We start from the raw sequence: 22,675 nt of genomic DNA, 5'->3' as shown, positions 1-22,675 counted from the left end.
CCTAACGCTGTGGTTTTTTAATATAGAACACGTGCGCTTAGATTGGGAAAATGTCTCGTAAAGAAATTTTATAGTACGCTTTGTGCAGAAAAGGTTCTTATCACATGATGAGATTAAGGGTTTTTTGAATGGTACCATATGTGTCTTATTATACCATCCGGAAATTTTGTTTATAAAAGATGACACGATTGTTTGAATTCATGATGATTCGGATGTTGATACTGCATGACACGATTCTGGCCATGCTGGACTAATGTCTTTTGTCTTTTTCAGATTGGAGATTTTATAAATTGAAAGCAGATCATAACCACAACAGTTTTGTGAGTTGTTGTAATACACAAAGAATCTTTTTCTCGCCTTGGGGTCTGCGCTTTAGGGTGCGTGGACTATGGTTTGTGGGTATATTTGGTCCTGATGTAACTAGCACATGATAGCTGAAACATGTTGACCACTTGTTTATAATGTTTTGAGGACATGGTGGTTCAAATTTACTTAACCACTTAGTATCCATTTTCACTTCTGCTTTTACCTCTAGGTAATACTGATCCCTTATTAAAATGTGGTTGGGGATCAGAGATACCTATTTTTAAATCACTTACTATCACCTTGGGCATTAATACATTTGCCTCTAACAAGAACCCTATGATGAAAAATGGTCACCAACACTAGTAGGTGCCTGAGGGTTCTTTTTTCACAGTGATTCCTACTAACCCAGTGTTTTACCTTTTGTTTGGCTAATGGTAATGTTCTTCTGTTGGTTTGGTTACTCTTTTGTTGTTTGCTAAAAAAAGGCTGTATAATATATACAGACGGATCAGAACAGCCCGCAATTGGGGGTAAACAAGCTTATAGTACAGCATGCGCGATTGTTAAAGGTCGCTGGAGCGATGGTAAATTCCAACCTATGGTCACAAAAACTCAATCTCTAGGAGACTGTACAGCTCAGTGAGCTGAACTACAGGCTTTCAAGATGACGCTTGAAAATACAGATTGCGAATTCCCCACACTTATAGTGTGCGATTCGTATTACTGAGTCCAGTCTTACAGTGAATATCTGCAGAACTGGGTTCAACATAGTTTTAAAGACGCAAAAGGTGGCACAATCAAGCATAAGATGCTTTGGAAACAAGTAGTTCTTTTGCAGAAAGAACTACAAAAGACTCACGTGATCTATACACTGAGCCATCAGCGTGATGGCCTTCACGTTGAAGGGAATTCATTGGCTGATGAAGCAGCGAAGGCAGCTGTGTAAACGGCTTCCGTAGCTGCAATTACTCGTTCGAAAACGAAAATAGACAGCGAAATAATGCAAGCAGTCACTACTTTAATAAAAGACAGTGGTAAAACACTACCAAAAGGCTATCCACTCAAGTACTCATACATAACTGATGCAAATAATGTTCTGTTTGCTCGAATCCCTAGAGTGGGGGATAGAGCAATCCCAAACATGGAACACAGGTTAGGACTAATCTTAGCAGCACATGAAGGGCCTGCCTCTGCCCACGCAGATTTTTCCGCCACAGTTTCATTATTAAAACAGCAATACTGGTGGCCACGCATGAGGAAACAAACCAGAAACTATGTTTTGGAATGTGAAATCTTCCAGAAAATTAAAGTTTCAACAGTGAAATGCCCGGCGCAGGCACCCCTTCTGCTTTCAGATAAACCACTAGCGTGTGTTTACCTGGACCACTGTGGTCCCTTAAAAAGGGATGGCAACTATAAATATATCATGGTCACAGTGGATTCATGCTCAAGATTCATTTGGATGTGGCCTCAGCGCTCGGCTGACGCCCGAACTGTTATAAAAGATTTGCGAGTCTTTATCGGCACATACACAATTGGCACGCTACATTCTGACCAGGGTCCTGCTTTTAGCTCCAGGGCTTACAAGGAGGCCATGGCCAGCTTGGGCTTTGCATTGCTATTTTCGAGTCCATTCCATCCTGAGGGGAATTCGGTTGTGGAGAAAAAAAAACGTGACATAAAGCAGTCTATAACAGCTAGGGTATTAGGTTTGGGTGATGGGTGGGCCAAACATCTAATAAATGTCCAACGTAGTCTTAATAACCTGCCAAGAAATTCTCTGGGTGGAATCACTCCATATGAAATCCTTTTTGGTACTTGAATGTTGGTTGAAGATCTCGATCGACACACTTCAGTGGTAGAAAAAAACCTATTTGATATCAAAGATCGTTTGGCTGTTTTACAGGACTTAAATAAAACAAGAAGAAATCTAAGCAACACCAGTGAAAAGCCAACAACCACTGAAGAAAAAACACCTGTCCCAGCATGACCTGTCTGGATTCCAAAGATTGGGGATCTGGTCAGGGAGAAAATAGCAGACAAGAATGAATTTGGGCCTTCTTACAGAAAACCAGTACCTGTACTAGCAATCCACGGATCAAGAACAGTGCTACTGCCGCCCCTTGCTGGAAGAAAGGAGAACCGGTCTGTATCAATTGACCTGGTAAAACCACACCATGTGGCCGATAATAAGTAGTAGGCCCAGTGGGCTCCCAAGATGTAGCAGAAGACCAAATCTTGCTACTATACAAGAGGTTAAAACTGAAAGACTTATCCTCTTTGAAGAATCTACAGTGAGGAAAGAAGGACTATGCAACAAAGCCATGGAGCCTGTGCCTCTTGAAACCCAAATAACAGTTGGTCAAGAAACTCCTGTCTACAATGATGTAGCATCTGACTATACTAATATGTCAAAGGACCAAGCAACTCCAGCGATTTCAAGTAATCCGGATGCAATACCAACAATTGACTGAATTGCTTCTGGCTATTTTATCAACTTTGATAAATTTTCTGAGGATCCCAGTGAACCTGAAACTACGCCAGCAAATAAAACTTTCAAGGAAAAACTAACGGAACTTGGTCAAGAGCTTGCAAAAACATATCTGGGTTCACCATGAGTTGAATTTTGGATTGGATTAGGTGTATTTTATCTCCTGCTATGGCTCATTCTTGTTTTAAGTTTGGGAAAGCTGATAGATAGAAAACACATTAAAATGGACACAGCAAGTAAGAACATCAACTTGCTTCTGAAGCCACGCAAATCATCTCATCGTGAACAACGAGACCTGTCATCAGTGAACATCAGAGTGGTTCATCTACGTGGTGGAATAGCTTGGGATACAACTGATTATGAAATGTATGGCCCTGTCGAGCTGCTGAAAATTCCACACCAATTTAAAGTTTCCTTGAGTGATTTTGTTTCACCTAGCACATTCTCTGATGATTGGGACTTGGAAACTGTTAATAACATGATGACAGACTTAGAAATGTCAGCAAAATTTAGAAAACATGAATACTTAGAAGGTTCATCAAAATATGAAGAAATGTATTGTTTTAATCATTTTGGCCATCATTATTTGCACAAATCTGCAAACCCTAGAAATGTTTTAATTTATAATCAATGTGAACATTACCCAACACCTCCAAAAGGTAGTTCTAAAACATTTATTAGAAGATTTCCACAGTTTACAGGTTTAATGTTACAAACCCAAAAATGTTTTACTTTAAAAATGTTAATAAGACAGGCATGAAAAGTATGTTGACAAATACTAAACAAATTTATTCTGCAGCCTTTTATGCTCAATTGTCCACCTTAGGCGTTGCCTTTTGGAAAGACAACATTGAGACAAAAACTGTTTGGGGCACAAAAGACTGTCAGGTACAAGGTTTAGAAGCATTGTTCAGAGCCTGCATCATCGCAGAACAAATGATGTTCTTAAATGAAACTGTTCAACAGACATCTTGTCTTGACCTGGCTAAGATAAAAGATTTAAACAAACTGTCCATACCTAAGCCCACACCTGATAATAATTTAACTTCAGGTGAGGAGGTAGACGTAAATTATATTTTTCTACAAAACAGAACACATCCTGAATGGAAAAAATGGTCAATCTGGCCCACCGACACGAATAACTGTCAAGATAGTTTCCTGAACAAGACACAAGGGTTCACAGTAAATCAGCCAGATCCAAGATATATCCAAAGACAACATCCAGGGATAATAACAACTTATAGTGTAGGAAAACTATGCCTTGAGTGGCTGCAGAGATCCACACTTCCAGAAATAAAACAACACTTATCTTTGCTTAAAGATGGCGTTGATTTGCTAGAATTCTTACTGGGACCTCGTAATCCACGTCATAAACATTTCATATACGCCGGTATATAAGCTGCACGCAATGAAGCATGGAAAGTCATGCAAATGGAAACAGCTGAAAGAATACGAGAAATTGATTGTATTAATTTAGAGAAATCACTCTCTGTAGTTGACAATGGGTTAACAACTCTGTCGTCCAGAATATATTCTTTGGACAGCATTGTATCCTCTCCCATAGACATAATGGAACAGGACTTGCTAATGTTACAACATGGCCAGTCTCAATTACGTTCTATAATGCTGTTATGATGGACATTGCAAAACCTTCGTTCTGGCTATGTGCCTTGGCGTTTAATCAACACTACGTCATTGCTTACTGTGTTTAACCTTACAGATAAACAAATCTCGTTGGCACAGAGGGGAGCAGACTATACGGTGCTGAGCATAGAAAAACTGGAGAGATTGCCATTGACCGTTTCTGAAAAACCATCGGTTGAATGGATAATACATGGTACCATCACGATACCAGTGACGACTTTCCAGTTTCAGTATTGCTTAAAACACATACCAGCAGGCCTGTATGAAAGGTTGGGTAAAGAATACATAAAGTCGACCTGGGATTTACCATACACACACAAATGTTCGAGTGGGGGAAAGGAGGTATTTCTTAGTGGCAAAAATTGTAAAAACTCACTAAACGGTACACTGCTGTCAAGGTATTAATTTACACGGAGCCTGCGTGGGTTCTTCCAATAACCTTTCTTGCCACCTGCAAGGTTCGCCCACAGCGGTGATAGATCCAATTTTAGGCAGCTTTCCAATGGTAGCTACATTATGTTAAATGATCACAGCTGTTATGGAATGATGTTAGGAATAGGCTATCTCGTTAGTGTGTCAGCCAGGGTCACTTGTTGTATGCAAGTATTGTTTCCAAAAACCAAGACAGACGGGGACTCGCCACCTACTTTCCCTCTAGGTAGGGCGCCGCGCGCACACCTGCCCTGACGTCACCGCGCACCGCCTCGCGTGGAGCGCGCACACAGGACGTCGCGGGAAAGAGGCGTACCGCCGGCCGCTTTAAAGAAGCCAGCGGCGTGAACATCAGGCACTTTTGAATGCGGTGGCGATAGAGCGGGCGTAAGGAATGCAGGTAAGGAGTCGGGGAGCTGGTGGGGCTTGTGGTTCTTGTGGGAGTGCGGGGCAGACTGTGGCCTATTGTTTAAGTATTGCTGTTAATCAGAGCCCCTTCACAGGCTCTGAATAACAGCAATACTTAAACAAAAGGCCACAGTCTGCCCCGCGCTTTAATAACAAAAGCGTAGAGACAGTTTCTAAACACAGCGTGCACTGTCTCTACGCTTTTGTTATTAAAGCGTGGGGCAGACTGTGGCTTTCTGTTTAAGTATTGCTGTTAATCGGAGCCCGTGAAGGGGCTCTGATTAACAGCAATACTTAAACAAAAGGCCACAGTGGCTGGGGAAACGAGCGGAACAGAAGGCAAAAGGGGCACATAAACAGGGAAAAACGAAGTGGGACAGAGGGCAGAAGGGCACCAAAAACGAGTGGGACAGAGTGCAAAAGGGCACCAAAAACGAGTGGGACAGAGGGCAGAAAGGCACCAAAAACGAGTGGAACAGAGGGCAAAAGGGCACCGAAAACGAGTGGGTCAGAGGGCAGAAAGACACCAAAAACTAGTGGAACAGAGGGCAGAAGGGCACTAAAAACGAGTGGGACAGAGGGCAGAAGAACGAGTGGGACAGAGGGCAGAAGGGCACCAAAAACGAGTGGGACAGAGGGCAGAAGAACGAGTGGGACAGAGGGCAGAAGGGCACCAAAAACGAGTGGGACAGAGGGCAGAAAGGCACAAAAAACAAGTGGGACAGAGGGCAGAAGGGCACCAAAAACGAGTGGAACAGAGGGCAGAAAGGCACCAAAAACGAGTGGGACAGAGGGCAGAAGGGCACAAAAAACGAGTGGGACAGAGGGCAGAAGGGCACCAACAAGGAGTGGCATTTGGTGCCGCAGACATGCGCGGTTTGGTTCCTGGCGCACATAGCCATGGTTGCAGCGCACAGAGACCCTCCACTGCCGCACACAGAGGAAAAAAATTAGAGGGAACATTGGTCACCACTATGGCCTTCACTGAACATCTCTTCTATACGAATTGATACTTTAAGCAGAATGAAAGCCATTGTTTTGCAAAACACTGTGCCACTGACCTCGTCCAGAGAGACGTATGATCTGCAAGTTGCAAGAGATACATGCATTATTATCAACAAACTGCCCAATAAATTTTGCAGAAATGTTAGGTCGTATCTTTAACATGTCTGATACCAGTAGTATTGCACATGTATTTAAGATAATTTTTTCGGGACTGTTAACACCCTTGAAGCAGTCCTGGGCTTTTTCCTAACTTCGTACACTCTGTGTTCGGTGGCCTGCCTCTCATTTTGGGACTCGTAGCAGGGATACTATTTTTATTCCTGCTCCGTTATGGCAAATACAGCGACCAGCGATACCCAGATCAGCATGGAGAATGCGCTCCAGGCCATGAGGTTGACTGAAGTCTACGGCGATGCTTCATATCTGTGTACAATTGACCTTCTTAATGAAGTATTTGAACTTTCATCTACTGTGGTAGACGATTTCTTTGCCAGCCTGGATGACTTAATGTGGCGGAATGTGGTGTGCACACAAGGCTTTACTTGGCTGCTTCATTTTAAATAAGGGGGCCATGGCTCCATGGGTTAAGGTGGCATTCAGCAAGAATAATATGCTGAAAAGGCCGTGTGGGTGAGGTGGGGCGCAAGTGTGAAGCACTACTGCTTTTGTTACTGCGGGCTGATATTGTATTGTATATTCGGGGGGCAAAGAATTGAACAGACTGTCAGCCGTGAGGGCAACGGCTCCACACCTTTCTACAAACGCCGTGAGGGGAACGGCTGGACTCGCTGCAGGACTCGCTGCACCGTGAGGGCAATGGCTGTAGTTCCGAGCAGCAACTACACATCCCAGAAGCCCCGGGGGCGGCGCACAATCTCAACGCAAGCAGCACGCCAGGAGGCGCTTGAAGAAGCCGGAACGCCTCTCGCACCGCGAGTCGCGTGCGGGAGCATCGCGGGAGAAGCCCGGAACAAGGGCGGGACAGTCTGTGGCATTCCGGGGCAGAACGAGGCTGGGCTGGGCCAAAGACTCTGGATGTTGCCGACTCCATCAACCCCTACACTGTGAGACTTTGTGATTTACATTGGTGGTATATCACTATTAGTGCATTTTAAAAGTTTTCTCTGCCGCCAGGAACTGGCGCTGATATAATCTTATTTTTATTGTGCAATTCATGATAGCTTTCGGACATTATAGTAGTTTTGTCTTAGTTATATTTTATTTATTATGTCTAAACTGAAATCTGTGAAAACCCCACCAGTACTGGCTACCCTAGATAATTACCTAGTTAAGGTGGTCAGTAAAATTAATAATGATAGGTGATTATCTCTAGGGTTAGGTAGTCCCCCCTTGTCTCCCACTCTGCCATCCTCATTAGTCCCACCAGTATTAGATAATAGTAATGGTCTTAATTATCCCGATGCTACCGACAAGGAAGTGCCAGAACAACTGGTGTCTAACCAAGTTGTGCTGGATGACTCCCCTGATACCTCGGTACAGTGTTCCCCGGCCCCTGCCCCAAGAGTGGTTAGAGCTTGCAGGAAAGTTCAAATTAAACGAGGGGGAACCCGTAACACTAAAAAAAGAGCAGTTACCCCTCCCAAAAATAGTGCTGAGGATGGGGAGTCTATGGTTAAAGACGGTTCAGTTACATTGGACATTGGGCAATTTCATCTTTTGGTCAGTGTCATCGATTCTAAGATAGAAGGGATTATTAAACCCCTAGTGGCTAAACTAGACCAGATTTCTGCTGAGGTTATAAGATTAGGGGGCCTTTTGGACACCCATATGGCCTCAGTGAGAAGCTCTAAGGCCCCAGCTGAGAGCACTAGTGTTAGTGTTAGTAAAGCCTCAGGAAGAAGTTCTACGGTCCCAGCAGAGAGCACTAGTGTTAGTGTTAGTAAAGCTGCTCCATCTGAGGGGGGACCATGCGTCAATGAGATAGTTACGCAGAACGCCTCTTTTACGGCCTGTTTGGATAAGCAGCCCATAAAACCAGATGAGATTAATGCGGGATGGACTGAAAATAAGAGAAGGCGCTCTATTAACCTCCCTCTTGATTGTGCACCATATGTGGTGGTTTTAACTAATGTACCGCCCACCGAAACGCATACGAGCCAGAGCTAGCAGGAATCTCATGAATCGCTAAAAAATAAAACTGTTTCTTGGCTGCATAGACAATGTGGGTTTCCAACTGCTTACTCTGATCAGGTGTTGACTACTAGAAGGGTCAACTGGATAGGGAACTCAAGGAAGAATTGCAGGGGCGATTGCGTTATTGTTAATTTTAAGTACCCACAACATGCCGCCACTGTTTTGCTCAGAGCAGCTTCCCTACCGACCCCTGACAACAGTGTGTGCGTGCGCTCACTTGGCTTTTTCTATAGCCACCTTAACAAAGTCCCATAGGACAACAAAAGTACCAGGCTCTATCCACCTTCTCATAGGCCACATTTTGATATCCCGATTCAAAATCGATTCCATGCTCTAAACTCCTTGGATGCAAATGACTGACTTGCCCAGGACGGTCAGCCCAAACTTGGTGAGACCCGAAGTGTTCAGTTATACAAGACAATTGATAATATTATAGCACCGGAGTTAAATGTGGTGGCCGATTTAAGTCTGACCACCGAGTGTGGGGCCCGGAGCCATGGAAACCAAAATGAGGGAGATGATATTAACAGTCTTTTGATGTCAGATGGCACAGGAATAAGGGGTAAAGGGATTACAATCATCAGTTGGAACGTTGCAGGATTAAAATCTAAGGGGAATGTTCTAGGTTGGTCGAATTTTATTAACACCTACGACATTCTCTGTTTCCAAGAAATGTGGTGCAGGGAAGATGTCAGTTATGAGGGATTTGTTTCATATAATTTGCCAGTGCAGGGTACTGGACCAGGGAGAGCGATAGGTGGTCTACTGATATTAGTATCTATTATTCGCCCAATAGTAATAAAAAAGTATATAACTGTGGGAGATCATGTTCAGATCCTTTGGCTTCTTGAGGACAAAGGTCTTAATATCCTACTGTTAAATTACTATAATAATATTTTTGATAACACTAGGGTGAAAGTAGTAACCGACCTGGCCAGTGCCATTGAAAATGTATGTTTAGAAGGGAATGTTACATTTGATTTCATTTGGGTAGGCGATTTTAATGTCACATTATGTGAACTGTCAACACAGAAGGTCTGTGGGGTCACAAATAATGCCGGATGGGACGATTTGCATTTTGGACATAACAGCTATGGGGAAGCACTACACAAATTTATAGGCTGTTATGACCTTGAAATTTTGGACCACTCGAAAGATGTAAATGGCCAAACCATTGCGACTTTTAAAAACCTGCACTCTAGCTCTGTTATTGACCATGTGATTGTTTCCTCCGATATTATCTTGTGTTGTGCTCCCCCAGAATCGAAGTAACCTCATTAAGTGATCACAATTATATCATCTTGGACACTATTTTTGGGGGTGGTAGCTCGGTTAAAGTAGGAATTACAATCACAAATGTTGAGCCACACAGACCTAACGGAGTTAGTTTAAGATGAGCAGGGGATAAGGCCCACAACTTAATCAGTTCTATAGTGAAGGATAGTTTGGTAGATATTATCTTCTACCTTGAAAATAGCGCTGATTATGAGAAGGTTTTAATCTCTTTCCTTGGTATTAATAATTCTATCGATGCCAGGTTCACTAAACATAATAGCGGTCAGCGTAGAAACGGACCAGGTTGGTTCGATCACTTATGCACTACTTCATTAACTAAACTTAAACAGGCGCTTGCAAAAAAGCCCAGGGACACCGCTTCAATTATCAAATTAAAAGTGGACTATAAGCTTGCACTGAAACAGAGGAAGAGTGAGTTACAGCTAAGGGTGGGCGTAAAATCCGTTTCGCGGGCGAATTTGCGGATTTTCCGCAATTTCGCGATCCGCGAATCTTGCGAAATCGCGGTAAAATCCGCGAATCGGCGGGGACGAATTTTCAGCCAAGCAAGGGTTACAGCAGCAGGTGCAAAAGTTGAACCTAATTTCTTTGTAACCTTTTACAAAAGGGTTACAAACAAATGAACTTCAACTTGAACACCTGCTGCTAATTGCTTCCTGGCGCCTCGTTGCCTACTTGCAACTATTCTCTGACCCTGCTCTGACCCTTGAAGCAGGGTCAGAGAATAGTTACAAGTAGGCAACGAGGCACCTGTCCAAGTAATTAAACCTCATCAGGAAGCACTTAAAGATATAAAAAACAGGAAGAAGGGAGAGGATGGCAAATGAACCCATTTTGAGTTGTCAGGAGGGGTTAAACTAAAAGAGACTGCATGGGTAACTTCGCTGTGCAAGCGGCTTGCGAAGACGCAAAAAGCCCCGCGAGCACGCAAAAAACCCCGCGAACATGCAAAAAACCCTGCAAACACGCAAAAAAACAAAAATACGCAAATTCGCACAAATTCGCGAATTTTGCAGATCGCGAATTCGCAAATCCGCTAATTCGCGGATCGCGAATTCGCAAAATTTGCCCATGCTTAGTTACAGCAGCAGGCCTGGGACTCTCTTAATCAAGCAGCGGAGTTATCCAATAGTACTCTGCTTTGGGCGACGGTCAATTCTTATTTTCTTAAAGACGAAAAGATACCAGAGTTGACCTCCAATGTCCCGAGTGAAGGGTGGGTCGCACACTTTTCTAACATCTTTGATACCAATGGAAGTGTAGATATCGAACCTAGCAGGTGGATTGTTTTACCGTTGGATATAACAGCTGGTGAGGTTGAACTTGGCATACGTGCAAGTAAGGGAGGTAAAGCCCAAGGCCCTGACGGGGTGCCGATTGATGTATACAAGGCAGCACCTGAGATGTGGGGACCTCTCCTGGCTAATGTATTTAATGCAGCTGTGTGTACCGAGGCCCCCAAAACCTGGGGAGAATCTATCATTGTCCCGATTCATAAAAAGGGCAGTAGGTCTGATGTGAAGAACTATCGCCCCATTTCTCTTCTTGACTCCTCAGTTAAGATCATGAGTAGAGTCATGCTTGTCAGGTTAGAGGAATGGGTCGAGCGAAAGGGCATTCTGGCTGACAGCCTGTATGGCTTTAGGAAGGGCAGGGGTACACTCGATCAATGCATCAATCTTGATTTACTGATCGGGAAATATACTGAAGCAAAACCTGGCTCACCTCTGCTTTGCTGATCTAAGTAGTGCCTTTGACATGGTAGACCACTCTATCTTATGGCCAACCTTGCTACAGTTAGGAGATCCTGAGGGCATAATCTTCTTTCTCACCAGGTTGTATGGGAATCTACAAACATGTGTGCGCTTTGGTACTAAAGGCAAATGCACTCCAAAATTTAGTGTTAAAAGAGGGATTAGGCAGGGCTGTGTATTGGCCCCCCTCCTTTTTATACTATTTATCAATGGAATCGATGCCATCCTGAAAAAGATTAATGCAGATGCCCCCCAGATCAAAGGCGTCCCTGTACTGGTGTTATTATACGCCGATGACGCCGTTCTACTTTCTAGAACTCCCTTGGGACTACAGCGTTTGATTGACAGTTTTTCTTCCTTTATTAAGGATAGAAAACTAGTTATCAACAAGGGGAAAACACACACTATGACCTGCGGGGTTAAAAATAAATTTTTAAATGCTTTTTTATTGATAGTGAAAAGGTGCAGCAGGTAGACAAATTCTGTTACCTTGGTATCACCTTCTCCAAAGACAGGAAATGGACCGAAGAATTTAACAATATCCGGAACAAAATGGCCAAAAATGCCTACGGAGTTTTTAGATTTGCTGCTAAGGTTGGGGACCGACGAACCAGGGATATGCTTAAGATCTATCAAGCAAGATGTGTTTCCATTGCATCATATGAAGCGGGTGTATGGGGCCACAGATGCGACTATAATTTGCTAATTTGCAAATAGAGGAAAATTCTTTCTTAAAAAAGCTCCTGTCTCTACCAACTTCCGCTCCAACTGAGTTAATTCACCGAGAATTAGATATAAACTATTTAACTGATCTGTTATCCCTAAGGCGACTTATGATTTGGCGTTCTATTTGGCTTAAGGCGGAAAAGTCTTTTAACAGGTCTATAATCGAGGATTGCTTATCATTGGATAAACATCTTAAGATACCTTGGGTAAAATATGTTGTTGGGTGTTTTTCCGAGATCTTTAACTTGAATATTCTGCTTGATCCAAGTGCAGCATCTCGGATACCCAAAGCTGAGCTGAAAAGTAATTTCTTGGCTTTTAGGGTGAGGAAGCGGGCATCAGCCTACGGATCCTTGACCACTGTCGTGCTCTACACCAGATACAGCATGGTAGAAGGTTTTCCTTCATATTTATCCATGGTGACTAGGCCATCTCATAAGTTTGTACTCACTAGACTCAGATTCGGTATGGCACACCATTTGGAGGCTCTCCCGACCCTCAAAAAACATCCGTTTGGGCCATGCATGTGTGATGGCGTTTCTATTCAGAGCACGTTGCACTTTTTGCTGTTCTGCAAACTGTACTCGAATTTACGTACTGCATTCTTGAAACCAATGTTCGTAAAATATGGTGTACGTACAATTAATCAGGCAATGACTTTAATTTTTAATCTAAAATCGGCCGATATCTGTTTTTATACAGCCACGTTTTTAAATTACTGTGTTAATGTCAGGAAAAGTATGTGTTGTTAATGAATCATGTCTGCAATATTCTTTGTAAACTCTTTTAGATATTGATGTATTTGCTATTACTATGTTTTTTACCTTTGTGCTTTTATGGTCACTTTACATGTGCCGAATAAAGCTTCATGAATTGAATTGCATTGAATTGACTTAATGTTTTCTCCTGACACCGAGAACAACTTTTGAAATTAGCACACAGCGTTCTTTCGAACTCTGAGATTCGACCTTCACTTTTTTCAAAACAAAAGCTTCCAAGTTTGGAACTCTATTTCACTACAATTTACTTTGACTTTTTCCAAAACAGACTGAACTTTGGCACAAACCAATCTGTTTAAAGTAGAACTATTCTTAGAGAACAAGAATTATTTGCCTACTTCCTAGAAACAATATTGACCTAATGCACAAATCGAACTAGCTTGTATGTTCTGCTATGGGATGGTCTCGACCTTTTTTATGTATCTAGAGCCATTTAATAAATGTAAATTTCGTGATTAATTTGGTTAGCATTGCTAATATCATATCATATGCTTACAATGAAATCATTGCCCTTAGATGCTTATTGTACAAATGGTCATTTTGTGTACGACCATTTTTTTTAATCCATTTCATGTATTTTTAGGGTGGGATTGTAAAAACAGATGCTCTAGCTTTTATGTTTAGTACTTAATCTTAGATGAACATGAGAACGTGGAGTGAGTCTTGTGAACCATTTTAGGGCACTATTGTAAATTTCATGCCCTTATATGGGTATAAATCACTATGGGCCAGATGTAGGTGAATGGCATTTACCGATTCATAAATACCGAATTTTACCGATTCCGTTTTTACAAATCGGTAAATGCCATGTAGGTAAATATTCGGTAACATTTACCGAATTGTTAAGATTCGGTAATTACCGAATCAGTATTTACCTATTCGGTAATTGCCATTGATTCCTATGGGCCTTGAGAAGCAGCAGTTGAGTACTTTTAGACTCTGTTATTTATGTATGTATTTATCTATGGTTTAGGAACCATACAATGCTCTTACAGTATCATTTTATTCTACTCTTTATACTGTATGCATTATATTTTACAACCAGTATTACGATTGTAGCAGTTCATTTCTTTTGCTTGGGAAAGAAGACTGTTCAATAAAACCTTTTTATTGAAAACACCCGTCTATCTATTTCTCTGCACCTCTGGTGAAATGAAACATGCACGATTGACTGAGTGAAATATCTATCTATTGTTTCCACAACTCTGAAGATACGTTTTATCTTGGGGAAACAAAGTTGTCATGTTTATGCGGTTGTCAGAAACTAATCCCTTTATTCGAGAAAGTTTCTAGTGACCTCTGAGCTAGCTGGCACTCACAATTAAGTCTAATATATTTTATAGAGGCCTAGTAGACCTCAGTCCTAAGTCTAACCTATAGGATATATTATTCCAATGCACAGAGCCTATTGGGAATATAGGAACTACACTACACCTCTCCGTATTTTAAACCTCACAGCCTCTCGTCCACATGCTTGGATCATGCCACTTAAACAACCATCCAAAATGAATTGTGACCAATGGTTTTATGGGCGTGTGCCCCAAAAATCTATTTTGACTGACTGACTGACTGAATTGTCATCACTCCTTTGCAGATGTTGGAGAAATCCAACCAAAAAGCACTTTGAAACCTACAGACAAGCCTTTTACACTCTCCCATCTACATTCATAATTGTCAAATCACACTGTTTTCAAGGCATATTCTCACTAGACCCTCATTGTCACTGTCGTGTCCGCATTATTAATTCTCTTCACTCCCATCCACACACACCTGCAACTGTTACACATTCAACCTTATCAGCTGATAACTTTGCATCCTACTTATCTTCTTAGGTCTCAGGCACCAGCACTCCCTTTGTGACTCTAAAATTCCCACATCCTCTATATCTCTCTTATTCGGGCCAATATTTCCGTCAAGCTCTACACAATCACTCCCACATCTCCAACTCTGCTAACACCTGTATTCAAAGCAGCAAACCCATCTAATGCATCATCAAGCCCTCAGCTCGATCCTTTCACGTTCTATCGTGCCGCACATCTCTCTTTAATTAGTCTTTCAGCAGAGCCACATATCCACCTTGTTTTGAATTAGAAGTACTCCATACTGCTAATTAAAAAATAACAACACATCTTTTCCTGCCATCTACCGTCCTGTCTCCCTAATACTTTGATCTAAAAAATACTTGATCAATTGGTTTCTAACCCCCCTGAACACACAGTCTGCTTGATCCCCTTTACTCTGGTTTCCATGCACTTTGCTTGACAGAAACTTACCTCTCCGATGTGTCCATCTTCATTATCGCTGGCCATCACAATCACCTCGCTTACAATCTTATCTTCATTTGCTCTTTGCTGCTTTTGACATTGTTGTGCATCCAACCTTACTAATTACACAATTCGATCATCAAGGATTTGGCATTACAATAGTTTTCACCCTCTCAACTCAACTAGTCAGAGTCACGCTAATACTACACCAATGTATACTAAATAAAATAAAGGTATTACATTTCAATAAAAATATATTGTATAATAAAATTCCAAAATATATCAATAAAACAGTAATAACAAAACAAGAACAATAAATCAAATGATGATCCAAATTCAAAAATACTAACATAAAAACTACAACTAATACATAGATATATTTCCAACAAAAACTTAAAACTATTTTAAGTGCTGCGTCAAAGCTAATACAGATTAAAAAAATCAATAAAACAAAATTAACATTCCATATTCACCACAAAAAAAAATTATTTTTGGATAAATACATTTTACTACTCCTATGTAAAAAGAGTAGGAAAAAAATTAAACTTCAGAACAATAACCATAAGGGGAAATGTTGGACTTTGCAGGAGTCAGATTTACTATTCGCAATCGAAAATCAGCTACAGTAGGAAAGTACTGGCTTTGGAGGTGTGAAATGTACTATTCCCACTCCAATCTAAGCAACAGTGTGAAAGTGTTATTTTTGGGGAGGTCAGATTTAGTACTCCAACTCCTACCTAACCAAAAGTACAGAAAGTGTTTGGCTTAGGAGGGGTGAGATTTGTAATGCCCACTTCCGCCTAAACAACTTTAGGGAACACATTGAGTCTTGGAGGGGTCAGATTTACTATTCCTGCTCCAAACTACACAACAGAAGCAAAAGCATTGGACTTTGCGGAGGGGGGTTAAGATTTACTCTCTCACTCCCATGTAAGCAACAGTAAATAAATCTGGACTTTGGCGAGGTCAAATAATACTTTTCCCCCTCATACCTGAGCAACAGTAGGAAAATGGTGGAGAAAGAAGGAGTCAGATTTACTATTCCCACTTTAGCCTCAGCAACTAAAGGAAAACATAGGACTTTGGAGGGGCCAGAGTTTGATTTCCAATCTAATTTAAGTAATTGTATGGAAAGTTTTGAAAAAAATATATTACTATAAAAAAAAAAAAATTAAATTCACAATAAAATGAATATAAAAAGTAACACAAGTCATAAAAAGTTGATTAGTATTAAAGAATCTACAAATTACCCAAAAATACTAAATTTCCTTAAAACAAACAAAAGCACTTATAAAAAGTTCAAATGCAAACATTATTTACCAGTTAAAATCACTAAATTAATTCCAATAAAAGTACTTCCCACTCTTCCTCCCCTAGAATCCCAACAACCTACAAAATATGTGAAATGATAGTAAAAGAATTAAATAAGTCACAAAAATAAAAATAGTCAATATTTTAAAAAAAAGAAAATTACAGGGTAAAAAATAGGGGGCTGTTTATGATGTCGGTCGGAGTTTCCCTCTGACCAACATCTCTGTGGTTTTAGGACCGACCTTGGGTCAGCGGTCAAAAACCACAATTACGATGCGACCGCCCATGGTGTGGTCGCAAACTCCCAATTAGGAGGGGTGAGATTTGTAATGCCCACTTCCGCCTAAACAACTTTAGGGAACACATTGAGTCTTGGAGGGGTCAGATTTACTATTCCTGCTCCAAACTACACAACAGAAGCAAAAGCATTGGACTTTGCGGAGGGGGGTTAAGATTTACTCTCTCACTCCCATGTAAGCAACAGTAAATAAATCTGGACTTTGGCGAGGTCAAATAATACTTTTCCCCCTCATACCTGAGCAACAGTAGGAAAATGGTGGAGAATGAAGGAGTCAGATTTACTATTCCCACTTTAGCCTCAGCAACTAAAGGAAAACATAGGACTTTGGAGGGGCCAGAGTTTGATTTCCAATCTAATTTAAGTAATTGTATGGAAAGTTTTGAAAAAAATATATTACTATAAAAAAAAAAAATTTAAATTCACAATAAAATGAATATAAAAAGTAACACAAGTCATAAAAAGTTAATTAGTATTAAAGAATCTACAAATTACCCAAAAATACTAAATTTCCTTAAAACAAACAAAAGCACTTATAAAAAGTTCAAATGCAAACATTATTTACCAGTTAAAATCACTAAATTAATTCCAATAAAAGTACTTCCCACTCTTCCTCCCCTAGAATCCCAACAACCTACAAAATATGTGAAATGATAGTAAAAGAATTAAATAAGTCACAAAAATAAAAATAGTCAATATTTTTAAAAAAAGAAAATTACAGGGTAAAAAATAGGGGGCTGTTTATGATGTCGGTCGGAGTTAACCTCTGACCAACATCTCTGTGGTTTTAGGACCGACCTTGGGTCAGCGGTCAAAAACCACAATTACGATGCGACCGCCCATGGTGTGGTCGCAAACTCCCAATTCGCTTCGCTTCGCTCAGATAGAGAAAATCTGGCCATCATTCCGAGAGTGAGGAAGGCCCGCACAGGAGGCCGCCGGTTCTCATTGAATGTATCAAACAAATGGAATGCCCTCCCGAGAGAACTTCGAATGGAATCGGATCACTTGAGATTCAGAAAAGCACTCAAAACCTTTCTCTTCCCTATCATTCCTTAACTTTGCCTTCGCTTGAGTTCATTGGGTTCAGATTAGGACTAGCGCTGGGACGCTTCAGGGCAGCCATGCGCTCTATAAGTCTAAAATCAATCAATCAATCAATCAATTCCCTATGGGAGCTTGTGGTGCGGGCAGAAACCCCCCGCAGTACAAGCTCCCATAGAGAAATGGGAGTTTTTGTAAATCCCTGCACCGTATGGCAAGCACCATAGGTACCTCCCAGGCCATCAACCAGAGGCCGCAGAAGAAAGGGAGGCCTGCTAGCGACCCCCAAAGTCTCTTTCCCACAGGGTTTCCATGTCTGAAAGCCCGACATGGAAATCCTGTCTGAAACTGACATCATAATCCCGTCAACCAGAAATGCTGTCCATTCTGGAATGATGCTTAATAGAAAGTCTAGTGCTATGTGAAACATTTGTGGGAACGAAGATTTCAGCACAAGCTGCACCATCCAAAGAAAGAAAGTGGGTAAGAGACGTCAACGATGCAAGAAAATTAACAATTCAATTAATTTTAACAAGTAAAAGATTGTGCCCATTGTTACCATTAATTCAACGGTTTGTTTACCTCGATTCAGCCTTCTATCAGTACAAATTTATAGTGCGTAACGTGTGCCTTAAACTCGATGAAACTTTCATCTCCGCAAAATTTTTTGCCTGCCAGAGGGGAACCTTCTATGAGATGGTAGGACTGGAAAGAATATTTTTGCAACTATATTGCAAGTGTTGATGGAGATGATTTTACACTGAAAAAGAAAAATACATTTTTGTTGTACTTCTTGGGACCAGGAGGTTTAAAAACGTATAATCAAATTTAAAAGAAAGTTAGGCAAGGTGGCGTTGGCACACACACATTAGAATATCTAGATGCACATTTTTCATAAGTGGTATGTGTGGCTGCTGATAGATATATATTATTTCAATGCAATTGGAAAAAAATGAAATGGTGGATGAATATGTGTCAGTACTTAAACATTTGGCTTGGAGGGCGTGGCCAGGCGCCGTCAAAAATGGCCGCCTAGATCCCGAGCTACGCCGGGACCGTTGCTGTCCCCTGCAAATCTGGCCAAATATCCTAGCTGAGAGGCTTTGCCCTGAAGGCCCCAGTTCCCTCAGAAACAGTGCTCACTCGGTGCATTGGAACGGAGTCCGGAGACCCAAGGGAAGAGCCACACCGAGATCGCGGTTCTTCGGCGGCTGACCGGCAGCTCAGGCCTGGAGCCCCGAGGCCGCAAGCCGCTTAACTCGAGACCCCAGTCTGAGGCCTACGACGCAACGCGGCCTGTGTGGCGCGAAGTCGACGGAGGGCGTGGCCACACCCACAACGCTGGAAGACCGCGGCCTGGGTGCTGATGTAGCGGTGCTGGCCACGAGCGCACACAGCTAAAGAGTGAAGTGAGTGACCATCTCCCTAAGCAACCGTCGCGCGAGCGCGGAAAAAAGGCGGACTGCTCTGCGGCGTTCCCCTGAGCTGGGTCGGAGGTGGTGGCCTCGAGAGTGAGATCCGTCACGCCTGGCCTTGTGGACGGCACCTGAACACAGTAACAACAGCGGTTTAGACGTCGGAGGACCCACTGATGAAGCAAGGCCAAACAACGGCAGTGAGTGGAGATCGCTGGCCCGAATACATCGCCTAATACGGCGGGTACACCGCGGCACGCACCCCAGGGACTCCTCTGGGGAGCCTCAGCTCCTAGTGCGATCCTGGGAAAGATAGTTGGCGCAGGCTGCTGCGAACTGGATGGCAAAGGGAGGCCCGAATCGAAGCTGACCAGCGGACTCTCACGAAGAAGTTGGGGCGGAGATATATCCGGACTCAGGGGCACCAGATCCACCATGCGGCCCAAAGGGGGACTTGTGACTCAAACCAATAAACTGGACAACTACGCAGTGCCCAGAACGCAGCCACCGTCCGGCGGTGCGACGAAGGATGGCAAAGACCAGGCGGAACCCTCCCTGACCTCCATAATGGCTGCTATCCAGACCCTTGGCACCAGCCTTGAAACGAAAATGGATAAAATTACAATCGAGGTGAATCTGCTCTGAGCCGACCTTGGGAAGACCACGGACAGATCTAAATCCAACGGAGTGGACATTAAGGCACTGCAGGAATCTGAAAAGCGGCTGGAGGGCAGGGTTAACGAGCTCGTACATCAACACAGGCTGATGGCCTTGCGGCTTGAGGACCAGGAAGGCAGGGCCCGGAAAAGCAACATACGTGTGGTAGGTGTATCGGAAGGACTTGAGGGGGATAGTATGGAGCTCTTCCTTGAAGATTTGATCCTCCGACACCTAAAACCCAAGAGACTATCAAGGATCTTCACCATAGAACGGGCACACAGGGCTCCGATTCTGAAACCCAAACCCGGGGCCCCACCAAGAACAATTATTGCAAAAATACTTAATTATCGAGATCGCGATGCCATCCTACAGGCCGCAAGACAACATGGCGATCTACAATACGAGGGGGCAACAGTTCGCTTCTTCCCTGACTTCACGCTTCAAGTTCAACAGGAGAGGCGCTCATTTCAAGGGGTCAAGGCGACGCTCCGAGAACGCGGAATTCGATACATGATGTTTTTCCCAGCAAAACTGAAATCATCTCCGGGGACAAATCCCACTTTTTCACTTCGCCAGTAGCCGTACAGGAATGGCTGGCCACGACGGAGCTGGAGGCCCAAGCGAGGCAAGATGGCGGACAATGGCTGGAAACCAGAGCCCCCTCTCCAGGGTCTACAACGGAAAGAGCGGAAGAAGATGAGCAAAGCCAACGATCCTGGCGTTCAAGGTCGAATAGTCCCCGCTGGGACTCAGCCAGAGACAACACGGTGAGATAAGGACACGAACATTCGAATTAGAAGCCATCGAACAGTAATGTATACAATACGCCTACTGTAAGACTGAGTTGCTCCTGTAGGGCAGCATACATATCGGCCCAGGGTCTCTAAGACCATGCTAACTGTTATCCAATGCACTGTTAACCTGAGGGGTCTAACTTATTGGGGCACTTTGGGCGGGGCGGCCGGGACGGGGCTGGCCCACGTTATTCCCTAGTAGAGTCTCCTCGGGGGGTATCTCTCCCCGGGGCAGGGTTTGGCGACAGGCGCTCTGTTAATTGGGGTGGTGGGTAGTTTGGAACCCACGGAGCAGGGAGCAGGGAGGGGGGGCTTGTTTTTGCGAGGAGGGGAGGGTTGTGGCGAACAGTTGTGGGGGGGAAGGGGGGAGCCAATTGTTAGCAATAACTATGAACGCTTGCATTGAACACAAAGGCTGGGTGGGAACCAGGGAGGGACAGGGAGTTTGGGATTTGTTACGGTCATACAGAGTATGTGATCACAGAGTCTATGGTAGTTCCGGGGTGCTGAGACAGGATACCTTGCAAAGCAACGGATATGGCTAAGAGATGGGAGAAGAGTCTGAAAATTCTGAGCTGGAATGTTAACGGGCTGGGGGACAGACTTAAACGCACCATAGTCTTACAGTTCATTAAGCGGCACCAGCCGGACGTAGTACTGCTGCAAGAAACGCATCTTATGGGGAATACATGTCAGGCCCTCAATAGATGGGGCTACACTCTTGCAGCATATTCCGGCTTCACCTCCGGCTCAAGGGGGGTAGGGATCCTGATACGTCGTTCACTGCCCCTTCACATAGATCACACTGAATCTGACCCACAGGGCCGCTTTGCTGCAATATCTGGACAGTGGGAGGGCTACACATTGAACCTGCTCTCTGTCTATGTTCCACCTGGCCTCCAAACTCGGGCCTACGCAGACCTGGGCAAATTGCTGCTCTCCCTGCCCGACGGTCAGTTGGTTCTGGGAGGGGACTTTAACTCAGTAATGTCAGGGACCCTGTACAGACGGCCCCCCAGAGACCTGCCCCAGGGGCAGAAATGGCTAGCTGACTTTCTTGAGGCCTTCGGGCTCACGGACGTTTGGCGCCTGCTCCATCCCACAGATAGCCAATTCACCTTTTTCTCTGGGCCACATCATTCATTCTCACGCTTCGACTACATCCTAACCTTGCTGTAATGTGGCACTACAGTACAAGAAGCAACACTCCTAACTCGTGGCATATCGGACCACTCGCCAGTCTCTACACACATAACGTTCGGAACCAGGCGGGAGGGCTGCGTAGCGCCAATAACCCCTGGCATTTAAAAAACGAAGACACTAGGAAAAGAATAGCCAATTCAATTACCCAGTACTTCGAAAATAACGTTGGTTCAGTAGACTCCCCTGTCACCTTATGGGAGGCCTTTAAAACCGTGGTTAGAGGGGAAGCGCTGTCAGCCATCTCAGGCAAACGAAAAGAAAAATGAAGCCAGGTTACGTCAGTTGAGGTAGATCTTGCAGAACTTGAGAGAGAGGCGCTAGACAAGGGGGCCAAGGAGGTACGACATAAACTGCAGATTAAGGTGGCAGAGTACAAAGCACTGGTTACTCAAGAGGCCCAGACGGTGGCTAGGCACAAGATGGGTAGGCTATATGATCAGGGCGACAAAGCCGGAAAACTCATAGCCTGGCTGGATAAAAAGCAGCAGGCCAAGAAGGTAGTGCCGGAAATACGTATGGCATCCGGGACCGTAGTCACTGAGCCCACGAGAGATAGTGGAGGAATTCGCGAAACACCACAAACAGGTCTACACTCGAGAGTCGGACCGTCCAGAGGAGGACTCTATAGCCCTCCTTGCGAATATCTGAATGCCCTGCCTATCAGACGACGATCGGGAAGCCATTGATAGCC

The sequence above is a fragment of the Lissotriton vulgaris genome, chromosome 1_1 (assembly GCF_964263255.1).
Source record: "Lissotriton vulgaris chromosome 1_1, aLisVul1.2, whole genome shotgun sequence".
Lineage (NCBI taxonomy): Eukaryota > Metazoa > Chordata > Amphibia > Caudata > Salamandridae > Lissotriton > Lissotriton vulgaris.
The sequence above is the reverse complement of the archived record's forward strand: the minus strand, read 5'-3'. Positions refer to the sequence as shown.